This window comes from Bacillus rossius, assembly GCF_032445375.1.
Source record: "Bacillus rossius redtenbacheri isolate Brsri chromosome 9 unlocalized genomic scaffold, Brsri_v3 Brsri_v3_scf9_2, whole genome shotgun sequence".
Lineage (NCBI taxonomy): Eukaryota > Metazoa > Arthropoda > Insecta > Phasmatodea > Bacillidae > Bacillus > Bacillus rossius.
The window spans coordinates 33,617,032-33,637,633 of record NW_026962013.1 but is presented as its reverse complement, the minus strand read 5'-3'; positions in this window follow the sequence as shown (position 1 = coordinate 33,637,633).

Genomic DNA, 20,602 nt, shown 5'->3' with positions numbered 1-20,602 from the left:
CTTTCCTGTTGGGGAAGTCAAGGTAAAACTGTTTATAACACCAACTGATTCACTGCAATTAATTTATTTCAATTTATTTTATTTTATATCTTGTTGACAAGTCAGGGAATTTGAGGAAGTAATCGGCCATGGCCTAAGGAATCGTCCCAGTATTTGTCTGGAGTTAAATAGGAAACCAGAGAATCAGGAGGGATGAGCCGGGATTTAAACCCGGGAACTCATGAATGCGAGTGCAACGCTTTGCCTTTGCGCCAATTGTTTTTCTATTTTTTTTTTTGAGATTGGTTCGTTGGTAATATTTTATTACCAAAGAATAAACATCCGTCATCCTTTTTAATGACTAATTAGGACAAAATTAATTTCTATATTGACATTTTTACTCACTGCATCCGGAGTTGTAATTTATTTAGATAGTTAAAAATTCACACGCATGCCTTAGCCAAGACTCGAACCCAGAACCCCTCGCACAGAAATCCGGAGGGCATCCGACTGCGCTTTTGTCTGCATTTCATTAAAAAAAACTTATAATGTTATATACAAAAATTTCAACTAGAAATTAATATAGGTTTTGGGGATATAATATACAGTCGTGTTTCATTATATACTGCACTGTTATTTACACAGTTAAAATCAAATTGTCAGAGACGTTCTGTAAGAGAAACTATGTACGTATAGTCCCGGTGGTAAATAATTTTGACCCCCCCCCCCCTCTTTCCCCATTACATAAAGTACAAATTTTCAAACCTCACAATTAAAAAAAATTAATTAGCATACGTTTACAATGAGAGTAACTATAAATGTAATCTGCGTGTCTCGCATAACTAGTAATGTTTCCAAGGAATATTGCTGTCTGTAGCTGGGAGTCAGTGCCTGTCGGTAGGAGCCACACACGCCTTAGAAACACAATCGCCGAACGACACAACTTATAAAAGCCGTAACTTAGAAACACACAACGCCGAACCACATAAATTGGAATCGTCATAACTTAGAAACACGCAACTTATAACAGGCACAACTCAGGAAATTCTGTCTCGTGTTTTTCTACGTTATGTGTAGAGACCTGCAAAATTAGCGGTTTCGATGGCCTTCAGGATAGACTGTACATACTCCTGTACACTCGGGCAAATAACACAAGTTCATTGGCTGCCGACTTGTAAGTCGTCTCATCTGGTTTGTCTGTGATTCGATCCTTCTTTGGTTGAGGGTTTATAACTGGTTGAGATTCGTCCAGATGAACAGTAAGCCAATAGCAAAATTATCTAAGAGGTATATGTGTTTGAATTCTAGCCTATTACCGAATGAATCCGCGAATTTTGCAGGTCTCTAGTTATGTGTTTCTAAGTTACGAAAGCGCCCCAGTGTCGGCGATAAAATATAAGCAAACATCCTTTACGTCGTGCGACTACGAGCAACGAGTTTGCATTTGAGTTAATCGCAGTCTGAAAATACTTTCCAAGGTCACAATTGAAAACCGCCATCATTTTTTTTAATAGCAGCTATTATTTCATTAACTTGTTGTTGGAAGGAAAACCCACAAGATCTAACTTAGACATGTTGAACATTCGTGGCCTAGTTTAACTTTTACGTCATGTGTAGCTGCACGCGTGAAATTATTTTATTTTATCCCTGAGTTTACTTGATGGATCCTTTACATTAATATCAGCCTATAAATATTACCAAAAATTTGGAAATTTATAATTTATGTCAATAATTTGGATAGCCAACAGGTTACTGAGAGGTACATATTTTTTTTAACTTGTCGATACATTCCCATGTTTCGTCATGACCTAGTTCATTATTCATGACTTATTCTAATTACGTTTCAAGAAATGGAACGAGGAACATTAAAACACTTATATTATAATTTTTTTCCTGGTAAATATAGTTTTTTTTTTTCAAACGTGGAGCTTTCTCCAAACTTATTTAAAATTATTATTCTCCTCTGATTTGTGTTCTGATGTTAGTGAAGTACTTGCAGTTCTCAGAATGAACAAATGTAGGGAGTGTCCAAACAAATGGTATTTTATAAAAGCTTCTCTGGTAAACTAAGTAAAATTTTTCTAAATTAATTCAACGTATGAAATTTCAGCGACTAGTCTCGCTGGTCGCGCGGTTAGTACCTACTGTTTGGTCCATTCTACAAAGCCGCGGTAGCGGAGACGGATCACGTAAACGTAGACGTATCTCACGGATCAGAGTTTCTACAATAGCACGCAAACGAGACGGGCCCATACGGAATAGCTCGGGAGTGCTGAGCTGTTCTAAATACGTTAAAAATGGTTTAAAGTACAAGAATATCCTGTGTTCTATTATTACTTTGTGGTTTATTTTTATTATATGTGTCAGTTCTGCCTGTTCATAATCTTTAAGCGTAATATTTTTTAAATTAAATTAATTGTTAAATTAATTGTTACGTTCCGTGCACTGTGGAAGCAGCAGACGCGGTAGTGGAATGTTCTGGGAGATCCGTCTCCATTTACGTGCCATTGTAGAGCGGACCTTCCTCCCATTAGGACAATGCGTGCCGTGACTGCCTTTAACAGTGGTGCACGGTACTCAAGGTTAAAGTGCTGCGCAGTGCGTACCAGTAAAACGGGAGTCTGACATCCTGGCCAAGCCAGGTCGGTTTGTGATGGAATCGTTGGCCACGACTCGCGCCAGAAGCGGCCGTCGCGACGAGTCCATCGTCCGAGGAGACAGAGGTGGTCCGGGCAGGTGGCGCAGCGGCAGCGCCCGTGGGCAGTCCCTGTCGCGCGGTAGAACCATCTCTCCCAGCACGCTTCAGAGCATTCCAGAGCACAGTACTGATACCCATATCATTCCAGCGGAATCTCTGCGGCAGAATGATAAAGTACCAGAGTATGGCAGTAGCGTGTTCGAAATACGTTATCGGTAGAGACCGGAAAAATTCGCGGGTTAAATGAACTTCAGGATAGACTCCAATATCCTCTACACACTGACAGTGGTGTTTTTGAAAGCTTGTCTGAATTGTTGCCCCTTGGATGGGCAGCCCTTCAGGAATTTTTCTGACAGTGGTTAGTTTGTAAAGTGACCTAACCTAACCTAACCTAAACTAACCACTGTCAGAAAATTCCCGAAGGGCTAACCATCCAACGGGCAACCATTCAGCTCCCCCGTTTAGATCATCTGCCGAGCTTCACTTGTCCAGCATTACCTCTCGAACATTATGGAGATGAAGATGAAACTTGGCGAGCGTGACAAGGCTTCAACCAAACTGTGCCCGCCACCCCTCCGCGCCGAGCCAGGTGGATCACCCCTTGTTTTCACAGCCCGTCTCCTCGTCTTGTTTGCTTGACTCCGGGCCAAAAAGCCCCCTTCCCTCTGCCTTCCCCCTTTTAGAAGAAAAAAAACTATTTGATCCGCGCTCTTGACAGCGCGGCCTTGGACGTGCAGCGCACAGAAGCTTCTCGAAACAAACCGCCACAAGCACGCATGATTTATACATGATTTGAAAGTATTGAACGCTCCAGCTTTTCGCGCGAGGAACCTCGCGCAAACATTATCTTCCCTGGAGTTCATTTTCAGTGGCTTCGCTCACTAGGAGAGGGGGAAACGATTTTAAGTGGCCGCTAAGAAATTTTTTTTCTGTGTATATTGCAACGTATATACATATACACACATATATAAATACATATATCAGTTTTGACAAAACATTTTTATAGTGAAAACTAATTGTTGCTGTATGTGACAAATATATGTATTTGTTCAGCACAACATATTTAGTAGGAACCATAATCATAAAAATTTTTTTGGACCATAAATAACTTTTTATATAAAAGTCTGACTGTTTGATCTCATCCTATAAAAAACTAGATTACTAGAAATAGAAACATGTTAAGGTCGTTTCTACAATGACGCGGAAATGTAAAAACTGAAACGTATCATGAACCACGCTAGATATTTACATACATTTCACTGTCGCGTCTGCCGCTTTCACGATGCACGGAAACGTAATTAACGGCCACCAAAGAGATTGAATTTTACGGTTAAGAAAAGTTAATCTATTTGGAAAAAAAATTAGCTCCGAGAACATAACACGGCCAGAGTTTACTTGTATGATAAAAATTAACCAGATACTAATGACAGAACACTAATAATTTGTACACGATAAATAAAAAAAAACATGGATACCACAGCGGCCAAATAGTCGGCTTCTATTGGTCGCACTTAGTAAATGGAGTAAACCGAGCTAATACGTAAGTATCCGTAATAACAAAGCACATATGTAAGTTAACTCTATGCCCAACAAATTTTTAATAATTAACTATATATTTGTCAGCCTATCTTTGATCGGTATGTAATGTTACTTTAGCACTTGTAAATTTTTGCTATAAGGCATAATAACACAATATAAAGATAACAAATTAGGTTAATTTTACTTTAAATAAGGAATCCTTTGCTCTTGAAATCTCGTTAGCGTCCCGGTGTTCTTGTGGTTCCACCGAGTTCCCGACAGATGTCTCTGCTTGTACCGTTTCTGCCAAGGCGTCTCGCCCAAGCGAGCCTCCACTCCCTCACCATCCACGCTACTCTTCGCGCTCTCTGCCTCTTATGACTCTTCTTTACCCCACACAACACTTCTCACGTCGTTTATTGTTGTTGGCCGCGGAGCTAGCGCCCGTCTGACAAGCAGCGCCCAAACGCTGCCAGGTACTAGCGGGTTCTTCCAGAGTGAACGACTTCGCCCCGGCTTTGTGAAGCATCTCGACCAGAGTGTCTTCCTGTGCAGCTTTCGAAAAACAAAGCCACTCCAGAGGCAACAATTTCCACTGCCCATCATGCATGGCCCCCACAAGGGTGGGGTTGGAGGGGGCCCGGGCCCAGCCCCGTTTATTTTTAAATGTTTAACTTTTTTTTTTTACAAACTAGAAAAGCATATTGAATATTTTATAAACAACGCTTAGTTTGGACTTATAAAATAGTAATCATAATTATACCCTGTATTTTCAAGTTAAATAACATTCTAGTAAGAGTGTCGGTAAGAAATAACAATGAAATTATAATGTAGCACGTGACTGTAAAATTTAGGGTCCAGAGCCCGTGATCGAATGTGGGGGCATGTGACCATGATTTAATGAGCCTCACTAGATTTACGAGAAAATTTAAAAAAAATATATATATTTTAATCAATGTGTTATAAGTAGTGATGGATCGAATTTCTAATTTTCTCGAAACCAAATTTCGAATTCTAATCACAAGGAGTACCTGGAACACAGCAGTGGAATACGAATCTAGGTCTCATGGGTCAATAATACTATTATACACGAAAAATTAAAAATATTAACTATGGTGTTGAAACATCTATTCCTTTAAATGTTTGTTTCACAAACGAAGTTTCTAGAATCAATACATATTCTAATTTTATTTGGAAGAAAGGTGAAAAAAAAAAAAATACAAAAAAAAACGATTTTCACCTTCTCTTTCGAACAACATTGGTACTAAAATATTGGACGAGCATGTTAAAAATTATGTGCTGAGCTGTGATTTTACTGTGTTGTAGCATTATATTTTACTAGTAAGAAATTGTAAGGCGCCGGTTGAAAAATTATGAATATAACAATCTAATTTAATATATACAAAATTGTTATTAAAAATTCCTTTTATTTTAATATTGTGAAATGATAATATTTTCTTATACATATATACACGGAATCAGGGTCTCCATCATGCAAAAATATTTCCGTACTTTGTGAACTTTGGCAGGGAAAAGGTTGTTTCACACTATTTAAACCATTTTTCGATATTTCTATGCTTTTTAAAATTATGTTAAACTTAACGAACAAAAAATATGAACAAAAATTAGGCTAAACTCTACTTAGGTGTTGTGAAAGACTGCGTTTATTCAGTCTCCACTTGTAGTCTCAAAGATAACAAAAGTCCCCTTACACTTGACATGTTTATTGATTTTATATGTAATGATTAGTATTTAAAACAGTACTTTTAAGGGAATTAAACTATTTATTAATTTAATTATTTAAAAACTGTTTATTTTAAATACGTATGTATAAATTCATTGGGTTCCAACTCCCAAAAATAAAGCTAAAGTATATTTATTCCTTTTATTATCGTAGCGAGCTAAATTAATGTGTTCTTATAGAACAATACAATCCATAGCCGATAATTTTTTTTTTTTGTGAATAGTCCATTAACCAAAGGAGTTTAAAATATGTTTCTTAATTTTGTTTTGTTAAATGCCACAGCTTAAAGTGTTTTTTTAACTGCTGCTTTTGAAAAGAGGAGGCACATAAAAACTTTGACTAACGTTGTTTAGAGCGGCATCATTTGCTCTCTTACAGGATTTTGAATTCAAATAAACGTACAAGATGTACTAAAATACTAAAAAAAAAAAACATGTATGCGAGTCTTTCAGTATTTGCTAGAGATGTGTAACATCTAACCTCGGTAACGAGTAAATTTAGGTGTTGCAAATTCACGTATAATTAGGGACCGGAAAAATTCGCGGGTTCAATTACCTCTAGGATGAACTTTATAGTTCTACGTACACCCGGTCAAATGTCGCCTTCTCATTGGCTGCTGTCTTGTGAAGGTGTCCCAATGTAGCGGCCTGTGATTCGACACAGCTTCGGTTGAGTGTTTCTCACTGGCCCGGAGTCGTCCAGGTGAGTTGTGAGGCAATAGCAGAGGCAGCACTGAGGTATAACTATATGAATTTTAGGCTGTCGTGAAATGAATCCGCGAATTTTTCCGGTCTCTACGTATAATACGAAACTCGGACACGTAAGTTAACGTAGAATTCTTTAAAATAATCCCAAACTTGCTAAATAAACACTCAAATTGTGCTTTCAACTATATTTCCTTACGCGAATCACACGTATTTTCTGCACTCGCCGCTAGATTTTTCTGCCGTAGCAGCTACGTCGACTAATGAATCATTTGATTAGCAGACCGAAATTTTAAACTATATAACGAAACGGCTCCAATAAAGGCGAAAAAGACTTGGAAAAAAAATTACTAAACTCTGGTTTTGGACATGATTTTACACTAGACATTTTATGAAAATTCATCAAACAGTTAATACAATAAAGTTTCCCTTTGGCTTTGTGAACTTTGGCTCACGCCACCCACCACAGATGTCAGCACCGTTGTTACACATTCCGTTCCATGCGACTTCCGTTCCGTGCACGATATTACTCCCACCAAATATTCCTTATACCGAGAGCTAAGATGTTACACATTAAGAAATCTATGAAACGCACCAGACTTAGTACGACAGTACTAACAGCGGAGACCCTGCTCTTGAATGTCGCGTGTTTTTATCACGAGCTAGCTGGCAGTAGTCCAGCAAGGCGTGCCAACATGACAATCGCTAAATCGTCCTCGCGTCAACCGGCTGCGTCAACGTGAGACTGCAGAGGTCCCCTCGGATGGGATAAAGCCTACTTTTCGCTGACCCGTATAAAAAAAAACACACATACAAATTTGCGTTCTCGCGATTTCTTAGTATTTTAAATATCGCTGAAAACCTACCTAAATTCATATTCTAGTTACGATAAACTAGACTTACGAAATCCGACCAATTCATCGAAAACAAAAATAAATAAAGTAATTGTTGCGAAAATTGTAACACTTTAAAATTTTACCGATTATTCATGTATCTGACCCAACATATCTATCCTTTCACTTTAGTTACGTTACGTACGCTAGAGAAAAACCCACCCTCCTTGGGAAAAAAACAGTGAGCGTACTAATGTACCTATGTGCGTTATATGTTATACTTTTTTTTTGGCATGAAAAAAAGTAACTATATATGAGCATATTTTTTTTATTATTTTGTTACGAGAACTATTTTTTTTTCATTCGTTTGAAAGTAAACCACGAGCTACGGTGTATATATTGAGTTTGAACACAACTGGACGAAACAGCGCATGCGCATTTCATTTGATCCTGTCAGACTCCTTTGTAAGACGTGCGTGCATTTCGGTGCACTAAAACTTCAAACTCAACGCTCCTAAATGAATATATATTAGAAAAAAACTAATGTGAACAACGAAATGCCTGAACATGAAAAAAATGTAATGCTATTCCATTTTACAACTCACTTCAAAAGGAATTAGTAGACAAACGTACCTATAAGCTTGTTAACTTCAATCCCGTTCATCCTCACAACACGAGAAATTAATATCACGTTTCAAGTACCCAACATTCTTACATCAGTTCACACTCTTCCACATAAATTTTAAACATACAATGACTAACCGGAAGAGCTCTGACAAAATTACACTGGTCTCATCAATGCAAATCAAGTTAAATTTATGCACTGAACGTTTTTTTGTAATTTTATAATTTTATGTTTGTAGCATGAATTTAATCTAGTATTTAATTTTATATTCATGGCGGTTTTTTTGTCACGTACCAATTGTAAAACAGCCAAGAGCTGAATTTGGTCGTGAATAATTAATTAATTGATTAGTAAATTAATTGTGGCTTGTGAGACGGGGTCAGTGAATGGTAGATGGTAGGAAACATCTTTTTTTTTTCCCGCCAACACCACCTCCTCCGCGGCCAGGTAGTCGCTGTTATTATAATGAGCGCGCGGGGCTGAAATAGCCGCCTCGCCTGACCCCCAGGGGAGAAATGGGGAAGTGGCGAGAGGGGGGGGGGGGATTGAATCGTGCCAACGCGACATTGTCAACATGTTTATCTCCGCGGCTATTACCGTCCGGCCTGATTGCCACACGCGGGGCTGCAGCCGCTGGTATGACGTTAACGAACCCTGTGCTGACGCGTGGTTTCAAGTGACCGTCGCTGGACGCTTGGCAGCTCGTCCGCCTACAGTTCACAGGGATGACCGCCACTACCCGAGCAGTTCCGAAGTCGACCGAAGTAAAAGGTTTTGGCCAGGTTAGGTTCTGTCAGTGTTACTTGATGTAAGTTTTTGGACATATGCCATTGCTAAGAACTTTTTCTGTTGAAGAAAAACTAATAAATAAAATAAATAAAAATACACAAGAAAGACAAAAAACACACAAAATTAAGCAAACAATTGCTGTTGTCAACAAGAATATAAACACCACAAAATATTCCGAAACAGAAATATGGTCAACAAACAAAGAAAAAACAAAGAAAAAAGTACTAAGTGAACAAAAAAACACACAAATGATGACAACACAAAAATATTGAAACCAAAATAATTCAGCACAACAGTTGAAACGAGACAAAAACACGACAAAACGAAAAGACAAAAAAATACAATAGTTTTACCAAAACAGAAACAAGCGACGTTTCGGGAACTGCTATCTGCTCCCGTCCTCAGGCAGAGACGCACATGGTACGGAAACACAGGTGCGACTGTCAGTGTTATAAATAGGGGCAGGCATTTTTCGCGAAAAGATCTGAACACTTATTAGACTGCAACTAGGTATAACCGCACCTGATGGTTCCTTCCTTGTTACTGGCGGCCGTCTGCGAGAGAATTCGTTGCCTCATTTGACAGGGCCACTCAGGACGCGTTTACTTCCGCACTGAATTACTGTGATTGGTGTTGCAACAATCGATATGTACCTGGGAGAAACTCACCCAATCACGAAACACAGACGATGCTACAGTGCCTTAACTTTTATCTAGGCTCAAAATCTTTTCGCGAAATCTGCATGCCCCTAGTTATAAATAATAGTTCTTTTTCTTTTTTCCTCCCGGGAGGGTAGGAAGTACTGGAGTTGTTTCTCGTTACACATACAGTGTAATGTATTGTTCGCGAAATAATCTGGCCGCTCATTAGACTGCAAATAAGGCATTCATACGCTAGCGATTGCTCCCTTGTGATTGGCGGCCGTCTGCAAGAGAAACCATTGCCATATTTGGCCGGGAAATTTAGGACGCTTTTGGTTCCGCACTGGGTGGCTGTGATTGGTGTTCTGTGACAGCAGACGTGTGCCTGAAATAAACCCAAAGCCAACCACGAAACACAGACATTTCCTACAATGTTTTAACACACAGCTGGACAGGAAATCTTTTCGCTAAAGGCCATGTACCGGTACATGGCCCTAACATCGGCAACTTCCTTTCTCGATATCTCGTATTAATGTTGTGTGATCATTTCCAATGACGAGGCTGTCGAAGAGATGTTAGGATAAATTAAATCATAGTAGTTCTATATTTGTGCTTCAAGTTACTGTTCTTTTCTAGTGAATATTGTGTTTTTTTTGCACACTTTTTAATGACATATTTACTACACGTGAAATAAAGCAAGACAAAGTTATTGAATTATATTATTGATAGAGTACTTTCATGACTGAATGTCGGCGGGGAAGCCGTCAAGTAAGAATAATCTAACCTACTTACCAAGATCCCTTCGCGGCTTACTTACGGCTTGAATCTGTATATGAATGTGTGACTGACTGTTTTTAATGTAACACTACTTATTATTTTAACTTGTTTTAACAACACCACTCTCCTGCACGTTAATGCATATGCTTGATTTTTTAGTTACCTGTAAAATAAGTTCAATTGGTTAAATCTTGTTATAGTTACTTCTTATATTTGAACATTAATTGAAATTCAATTCCTATTTTATCATTTTTTTTGTAAAATTTCAGTGTAATATGTAATGGCAGAGAATGCGGTTAAGCGTGAGAAAAGGCGTGTCATCTTGACACGATAGTAAGGAAATAAATAATAGGTAGAGACCGGAAAAATTCGCGGGTTCATTTCGTGATAGGCTGAAATTCAAACATGTGTACAATTCTGCTGGTTCTGCTATTTGCTCGCAGTTTAACTGGAGCTCTCTGGGCCAATGAGAGACTATCGACCAAAGAAGCGTCGAATCACAAGCTACCCAGTGGAGACGCCTCACAATTCAGTACCCAATGAACACGCGTGTTTATACTTGAGAAGTGCAGAGGATAATGGAGGCTATCCTAGAGGTCATTGAATTCGCGAATTTTTCCGGTCTCTAATAATAGGACTAACGTGCATGTCTCCGACGGCCGTGGTATGTGGTCACGCCCACGTGATTCCAACAGGCAAGCGAACCAGTACTGGTCACGGCGATACTCCCGACCATGACTCACCACTGGAGACCATCGAGTCGGTAATTAGTTGGGGGAGGTATTGCTCGAGAAGGAAAAAAAAAGTCCGAACGCTCATTATACTACAGCGACGTATGCCCACGCCAGCGATTACTTGGCTGTGATTAGTGGTTATGCGCCGTCCGCAGGACTGCTAAAAACGCGTTTGTTTCCACAAAAAAAAAAAATTGCTGTGATTCCTGCACCTGACATGCACCTGGAAGAAACTCAACCGATCACGCAGCACAGGACGACGCTAAGGCCGCCAATCAAAAGGGAGAAACCGCTGGTGCGGGTATACCTTGTTGCAGTCCAATAGGCGTTCAGGTTATTCTTTTTTCGCGACATGCCTACTCCTAAATAGGGACCGGAAAAATTCGCGTTTTCAATGACCTCTAGGATAGACTCCATGATCCTCTATGCACTTGTGCAGATTACACCTGCTGATTGGCAACTGACTCGTGGAACGTGTTAACTGGGAAGCTTGTGATTCGATACTTCTTTTGTCGAACGTTTTTCATTGGTCCAGAGTCCTTCAGATAAACTGTGTCCCAATCACTGAAGCAGCATAAAAGGCAAATGTATTTGGATTCTAGCCTATCGCGAAATGAACCCGCGAATTTTTCAGGTCTCTATTCATAAATTACTTGAGGCGTTTGGTGGGGGGATGAGGGTCGAGCTGAATCTCACCCGATCTCACGTGGGGGAGGGGAGGGTGTTGGAAAAATCGCCAAAATCGCCTCACGTAATTAATGGACGCCCCCTTACCAATAATCAGAGTGCAGCAGCATATGTATACGAGTGAGTTCCAAGTCTACTCTGGAAGCCACTGAATCCTCGAGACAGACGGCGCGACGGGGCTGTACGCGCATACGTAAAGAGTCCAGAGAGTTCCGACAGTCTGGCGGAGTCCTAGGAGTTGAGGTCTGTCGGCGTGCGTGCAACCCCACGCACGTACACGCACACCTACTTCTTCATCCCCGAGTCGACCCAACCCCCCTGGGGGGGGAATGAAGAAGGGGGGGAGGGGCTGCCCGAATTAGCCCGCCGCCCCTGACAACCCGACATGTGTCGTCACTCGGAGCCCTGCTTCTCCCAGACCTTGAACCACGGCCAGGGCCGCTAGCGACGTCTGCACGGAAAAAAAAATATCTGGACTTTTACAAAAAGATTCCTTTTGCGAACCAGTTGCCAGGAAATCATGGCCCCCACAAGGGTGGGGCTGGGAGGCCCTGGGCCCCGTTTATTTTTACATGTTTAACTATCATAAGCTTTTTTACAAACTGGAAAAAAAAACATAATCGATATTTTATAAATAAAGCTTAGTTTGGATTTATAAAATAGTAACCATTAGTACATCCTGTATTTAGGTTAAGTTGCATTGTAAAAAAGAGTGTAGGTAAGAAATAACCATGCAATTATAATGTAGCGCGTGACTGTAAAATTTGGGGGAGGGGGAGGGGGGAGTTCCCCCCTCCGATCCTGGATCCAGGGCCCGTAATCGAATGTGGGGGTAATGCAGGAAATAGTTAGTAGTACGTCAAGAAAAAAAATACTGTAACTTTGTACAACACATGGCTACTGTTTTCATTTTTTTTCATGTATGAAATACGTTCTTTTTCGAGAGACAATACTGATCTTACGGGAATTGGCGCATAATTTTACATTTTGATTGATGATTCATTCAATCATATTTCTTTCAAACATTTAAAATGTTATCAAATATTCAATAATTTGACTTTATTTTTGTTTTATCCTGCTTACTAATGTGCGTAGTTAATACTGGAGAGCAATTCTGGAAACGGTTAACAAGTAACTTCAACTATTGGAGGTACTGGGACAGCACAAAGCATAAATTCCTGGGCAAGAACCCGAACCCAGTAATTCTGCGAACACTATTTTACGGTTGGTTTAATGCAAATGTACATATTCATAAATATATTCAATTTTTCACGAATATTTGTTTCATTTACAAAATAAAATTACAGTGTACTTACAGGGTCCTTTCGTTTCTAAAGGCAAACTAAAGTAAGTGTAAGTAGCGATAACTAACATTCTTAATTCTTGATATGGCCACAATAAAGTTAATTTTGGGAACTCAATAAGAATAATTTTATATTAAATTTTGTTTTCTGTATTTTTGTGAACCAAACCATAGACAATGCACACATCTCACGATCAACGTTTGAAACTGGTACTATTTCGTTATTTTGATGGATATCGCTATTTATTCTCGAGGTCCTTTACTAGTTCGAGCATAAAGGCTCGGTTCCAATTGCCATGTTAAATTTAAGTATTATTCTTTTATACAGCTGTTGAAACACAAAATTAACTTTTAATGGGGTGGCAATGATGTTACTAGTCAGATAAAATTTCGTTCACGGATATTTACTTGTCTTTTTAAAATAGAAGATAACTTTCAGAGATAATGTAAAGCGAAAATTTATCAACAAAATAAGTTTTTTTTTCTTTAATGCTTGATGGTTAAACATTCGTAGGAATTGTCCTCAAGGAAGAATATACCCTGTAATATTAGGCTTGTGTAAAATTGATCACGGTTTGCGGTATAATGGTAGGCATTTCTCACGAAAAATCCTGAACATTCATTAGCCTGCAACAAGGTATGCCCACTCCACCAGTTTACTTTTTGTTTTGGGCGGTTATCTTTAAGAGAAGAGTCGTCTCATTTGACCAGGCCATTCAGGACACATTTACTCCCGCTCTGAAAGGATGATAGTCGTGTACCGAAAGTGGACGTGTAAATCTTTTCGCGAAAAAAAAAAAATTCTCCTATCAGTCATCAACGTGAAGCAAATGTATGGATGATTCATGTCTACTTTGCTTATAAGTGAATCCGCGAATAATCGTGGTTCTGCGACTGACCCAATCGCATGCAATCCGGCCAGCACTGGCATCAGCCAATGGACGAAAGACACCGACTTACATGTCTACGAGTGTATGGATTACATTCTGATACAAGAAAATAGTTGTACGAGATGTGATCAAAAAAATGCGTCGAATAATTATATTACGTATAATACGCAATAAGCTTACATCAAATTTTAACAAATCTCCTTCAAAAAACTCTCCTTGACTAGCGATGCGCACTCATACCAATGCTGATTTCATGACTGGAAGCATTTCTGGAAGGTTTTTTTTTTCTTTCGGAAGGGCCTTCAGCTGTTTCTTAGTGGCCCCTCTCAGTGTAGGGAATGGTGTGGACACATTTTACTTTCAGCATGTCCCATTTTTTTCTGGTCTCCGTTTCGAAAACTAAACTTAAATGTTGACGCTTTCTTCAAAATCCACGATAAGAGATACGGAAATTTCGCGCATTTGTTTAGTCGCAATTTGGAAAGCAAACTTTCACACTCCCGCGCTGTGTTCTTGATTGGACCGCAGTTATCTTTTCGACACGCCCCTCTACGATCGTGAGCCAACTATGCTTAGCTAGGAGAGACGTAAGCGAATCAGGTAGTGCTAATTAACAAGGATAAAAATTTTCTCGTAAAGAAATCAACCAAGGGAGAAAGCCAACATCGATTGAGCACATGAGTGATTTTGAATTCTACCCTGAGACCAGAAAAATTCTCGAAATTTCCGGGTCTCTTTCCATCCACGATGCGCGAAAGACACGTAAAAACGACCCCACTCTTCGGGCTGTGGAAGCCGACTGGCAAGTCACAACTTGTTCGAACTTGACACTGACTATCTCAACGGATCAGACTATCGGGATTATTACTAGAGCCACGGAATTTTCGCGCATTCATTTAGTCGCAAGCTAGAATGCAAACCTCCACACTGTCGCACTGTGTTCATGATTGGACCGCAGTAATCTGGACACGCCCCTCTGCGACCGTGAGCCAACGATGTCCAGCTAGGAGAGAAGTAAGCGAATCAGGTAGTGCCAAATAACAAGGATAAAAATGTTCTCGCTAAGAAATCAACCAATGGGAAAGTAAACATGGGTCGAGCACACCTATAACTTTGAATTCTATCCTGAGGCCAGAGGAATCCGCGAAATTTCCGGGACTCTAAATTATTACTTCAAATATATGTTGCGTTCAACATTTGCTGCTGTAAAAATTCAATTTCCGTATATTTTTTTTAACCACACCTTGTCTACTTAACGCTCGCACCGCAGTGCCGCGCTAGTGCCGACGAGAAACGACCCTGGGCTGACGCAGCGCCTGTTATAGATTCTGAAAGCAGCTGACCCGCTGCAGGGCTGTCAGTCACAGTCCGCGGGGCGCATTGTTCCTGACGGGCGACCCGCGGAGGAGAGAGCGAGCGAGAGAGAGAGAGAGAGAGAGAGAGAGAGAGAGAGAGAGAGACAAACCTTGCGATCGCTATCCAACTCCCTCCCTCCCCCCATCCAAACACACACACACACACACACACACACAACTCGAATGCTTACCCGACTGGTATTGCGCGCGCGCGTCATCGACGTGCCTGCTAATTGGCAGCTCATGTCGATCCCTGTCAAACACGGTGGAGTTAGCGCGCGGGGCAGGACAAATAATAAAAAAATGAAACCTGATCCAACCCGCCTCACAGTTGTGTCCCTAGTGCACGTGTGCACGTACAGCACGTCCCAGCTGAACTGAGCACTTAGCAGCTACTTGCGGTTCTCCGCCTCGCGAAATTTCGACAACAGCATATTCTCGCGAAAAAAAAATTATATAACGCACGTTGTTTCATGTTTCAACATATTACTATATTAAAAAAAAATTTAATCCATCTTTTTTTTTTTTCGTGAATGCAGCGGAGGTCGCATGAGACGGAAATGCGTAACCACGATGCTGCCATCTGTGAAATATGGCGCCAACCAAAGTTCAAAAAGCCGATGAGAAACTTTATGTTATTGCCGTTTAGTGAATTTTATCACGATGCGCAGTATTTTAATAAAGTTCTTTGTCGAATATCGCGTTTAAAGCCGGGGTTTGTTATTTTTTCAATTCTTTTTTCGCTTTTATCAGAACCGTTTCATCATATAGTTTAAATTTCGGTCTGTTAATCATATGATTCAAAAGTCGACGTAACTGCTCCGGCAGCGAATTCTAGTGGCGGGTGAGGAAACTACGTGTGGTTCGCGTCCAGAAATGTAGTTGAAAACACAATTTGCCTGCATATTTATCACGCTCGGCATTATTTAAAAGAATTCTACGTTTAAAGTCGTGTTCGAGTTTCGTGTCAAAAGTGTGTTTGCAACATGAGAACACATTAATTTGCTCGTTACCGAGGTTAGATTATACACACCTCTGACGAGAACTGAAAGTCTCGCTCACTTATTATTTTTTTTGCTTTAGACTTTAAAAGTTGTCGAAGGTTAGGTTAATATTCCAATATGAGTCTAGATAGTCAATGTTCAAAGCCTGTTAATTTATAACCCCTATATTTGCTAAGATATCTGTAAATATACGAAGATCCGTTGATAAGTTGTAAACTGGGTTTTTTATATGAACATTTTTTTTAACAGTGTACGCCATTCACATGCATGTCAAAATAAGCAACGTCATTGATCTTGTCGCAGTGGTTGACCTATCGGAGAGGTGGAGGGGGGCTATAGCAACCCCCCCCCCCAATTAATCCCATGACTAAATATAACTGGCGAATTAAGAAAAAAATTTCAATACGTCAAAAATGTGTTAAAATAGCCTAAGAAGCTATTACTTTTCCAATTTCCGACTCATCGTTCAACTGAGAGGTATTCATTACCTACCACTCTAACCCTCCGGCAAAACTTCCCTTCACCAAATTGCCACTCTCAAAAAATTCGAACTCCTTAAGAGTTCCAGGCATATTGACGAGCGTGAGTGTGACGTCATAGAGAGTTACTCGCGCGCAGGTGATTCATGCGCAAGTCCATCTGCATTTTTGAAAATAATATTTCTTTGTCGATTACGGAATGTTCCCATGTATTGCAGCTGCTTTTTTAAGATAGTTTTTTTTGGTTCATTAGACGATGACGTAGCTGATTTTTTTACCATTCGCTCATTCAAAAATAGATAAACTGACAAGCTTATAGAGATTACACTAATTTAAAATTTCAAGGCACGTGATAATTCTCTCGTAAAAGTTTCTCAGAGCTCTCTCTTCCTCTCTCTTTTTCTCTCTCTCTTTCTCTCTCTCTCTCTCTCTCTCACTGTCTCTCTATGTTTAGGTGTGTTTGTGTGTTTGTTAGTAATTATTAAGTAGATATTTAGTAGAAAAATTTAATTAGTGACTTAACTTATTACATATGTAAATTCACTATATATGAGTACTAATACATGGAGACCGGCAAAATTCGTGTCAACTATACATTTGGTCCAATGAGAACGCAGTTAAAATGTACAGCATTATCTGGTATCTACTGAAACAGTAAAATTTACTATATTTCATTGCATTTTCTTTGAAATTTGTTGGCACCATCAGGTTAAATAAATGATCTCTGCGAGTGACATATGTTGACAGTCGAAAAGTACCAAAATATATCAAGTAGGGGATTATCGCCGACGATGTTTCAATGTTTTAAAGCGAAGCAGGATGCGACGTAAACAGCCCGTGATTTACAGTCACTGAACTGCGGCGCTGAGACATTCATTTTACGCGCTAACACAAACAGGTTATACTCGTAAAAGTAAAAAAAAAAGAACGTCTTTCAAGGGCTGTTTGTTGACTTACAAAGAGTCGTTACCAAGCCACGATATTATGTTAGGGAGGGAAGGATTGTTTACTTTTATAGTAACATTATTTTAGCTTATGTCTTTCTCCTGCTTTTGTTAATTATGTCACGGTGTCATCTACTTTGGGCGCTTTTACACAGAACGCTGAACTACTTCAGGTGAACATCCTTATGAGAGATTATGTTTGCCAACGGGAAATAGTACGAACACGGCAGTTGGTGTAAAGTGCGTTAAACTTCAGAACCGATTGTATTCTGTCATCGAACGAATGTGTTGTGGATCATATTTATTCGAGCAAATGTACTTCTGTTAGAGAATTACCGTCAGCATCAATTTTAAAACAATAAAATATGTACCCGTTCATATTTGTTGCAGTAGGTAAAATATTACGAACATTTACCATCTTGCGTTTTTCGCAAATGACTTTATACTCCCAACACTCAACAGACAATCAGACTGTCGTTCTGAACTTAACGAAAATTGGCGCACAAATTTATTATGTTAATTATTGTTGTTACAAGCATATATTTTTTAAACAATGGAAAATATAAACGAACATTTAGTAATTTGACTTTATTTTGTTTCATAATGAATTTTTCAAATATGCGTAGTCAATACCAGAAAGCTATTGAGGGAAAGGTTTACAAATAATTTTAACTATTGGAGGTACTGGGACAACATTTATCATAAATTCCCGGTCAAGAATCCGAACCCAGCATTACTGCGAACACTTTTTTTGTACTGATGCGGTTGTTTTCCTGAAATATTTACAAATTTACAAACATCTGTAATTTTACATGGATATTTCTGTTCTATTTATAAAAAAATGCACTTTAAATTGTACACTGCAGGTAAGGAACGGCTTCTGCATACTCTTTCACTTCCCCTGCGGGTCTAGATTTCCAGAATGTAGTCCTAAGGGGGCGATTACGCGGATAGAGAAAACGGGATAGCAACTAGGGCATGTAAGGAAAAAAAATTGGTTGTCTGTAAAGTTGGTTTACGGACGATAGTTTAACTTGACAACGTCATAACAAAACATTGATGAAATTATTGCATACTTTTATGAATAAAATTGAATCATTTTTTATTGAATTATCACTATTTTGTATGGATACAAAGAAGGAGTGAAATGAAATCTACAATTTAATTGATACATTTACTTTTATTTGCACTCATTAATTCAAATATGTTTATTACTTTAACGAAGAGATTATTTGAACTATAACTTTTATACATGTTTGCTATTTAACTTCTTCCAATCTGTGTTTTTCTGTTAAGGATAGGACGATGATAGGAAAAGTAGGAAACGAATGGGAGTGTTTCAAGTTTAATGTGCCTCGAAAAATTAAAAATCGATGGTTGTTCCAATCGAGTGGAAGAGAGATAGATGCGGCGCAAGCGTACAATGAGCGTAACGGGACATAGCGTAACGGGACAATATGCGTTACGGGACACTTTTTCGTGCGTGCAGCCGGCGTTCAAAGATTTATTAGACGTTGTCACGTTAAAAAAGACGCCACTATCGTCGTGTGGAAGTTGGGAAGGTACTGGGGAGAGTAGTAAAGCTGGTAGTTGGAAGAGCCGAGTTTGAATAGCTCGTGTGGACAGTAGCTCGCCCACCCTCCTTCCCCCCACCATCGCATTTCCCACTACACGTCTAACCAGCTCGCTAGATTTACCTGTTTGAACCGGTACAGTCTAGTAAAGAAAAGCTGGCGAGCTTGTTCTTACCACGTGGGGCTCAGTTTCCTCAAGACAAGATGATCAGAAGCACGTATATTAACATTTGTAGGCTTTTACCGTAAGAATGAATGCGTGTGGAACATTAACAGCGTGCATTGCACAAATAGGGACATGGGACCAGCAACACATGAGGATATATATATTTCTCCCTTCCGTGCTATTCTAAACATTACCGTACCTCTTGCAACAGTGGTTATGCGCAATTTTTAAAATATTTTCTTAGAGCACGACGACGAATACGATTGCGCATTGCATGCTGGGAGCCACTTCTGCACTTAACTACGCCATTTTGGAATTCTGTGAGTGTGCAGCTGCTCTAGCATGTGTATGTATTTTCCCTAGCTGTGTAAGGTGGGGGTCTCACACATCACACGGATTTAAATTTTTTTCATTTTTCTTCATGTTAATAGTTAACTGATATTTCTATGAATTTAACACTATACATATCTATATATCTTGCATTTATTGTAGTAACAAATATTTTCAATTAATATTCACTAAATGTGATAGGATTGCTGTAAAAAATTCGCGCGAGTGATAAAAATTACAAATATTGCAGGACTTTTTACAACCATTTAACTACACTCAGTAATTGTCTGTTGAAAATATTTGCCACAGAACAACAAATGCAAGGAATGTAGAATGTGGAAATTTACAAAAAAAAAATATCCTTTAACTCATAGTAATGACAATACATTTTTTTTTTTAAAATCAGCACGGCGTGTGAGAAGTCAGGAACTATGTAGTTTATTTCCGTCAGAGTATGCCATGTGGGAATTCTTGTCTCCTGGAGGGATGCGTTTCTGCGAACCGTTGGCACTTGGGTAAAGGGATACCAGTAACCAGGGGAGGGGAAGGAGTTCACGCCATTGTCCCTGGAATGTCGCAGCCCTTCCAACCATCAAGCATGAAACATGCCGCTTTTAATCACGATAATCTTCGGACGTTAATTACAGCTCCGCCCGACACAATGGGGGACACGCATACGCAAGCCCTCTTGTTTGATGATGTAATGGCGCTCAGCACAAAGTCTGTCCGACAACTAACTACAGTCGGCTGATACCAGAGGCGACGCGATCTCCAGGAAATCGGTTGGTTCCGGACTAGAACTGCAATGCATGCACGTCGTTAAACACA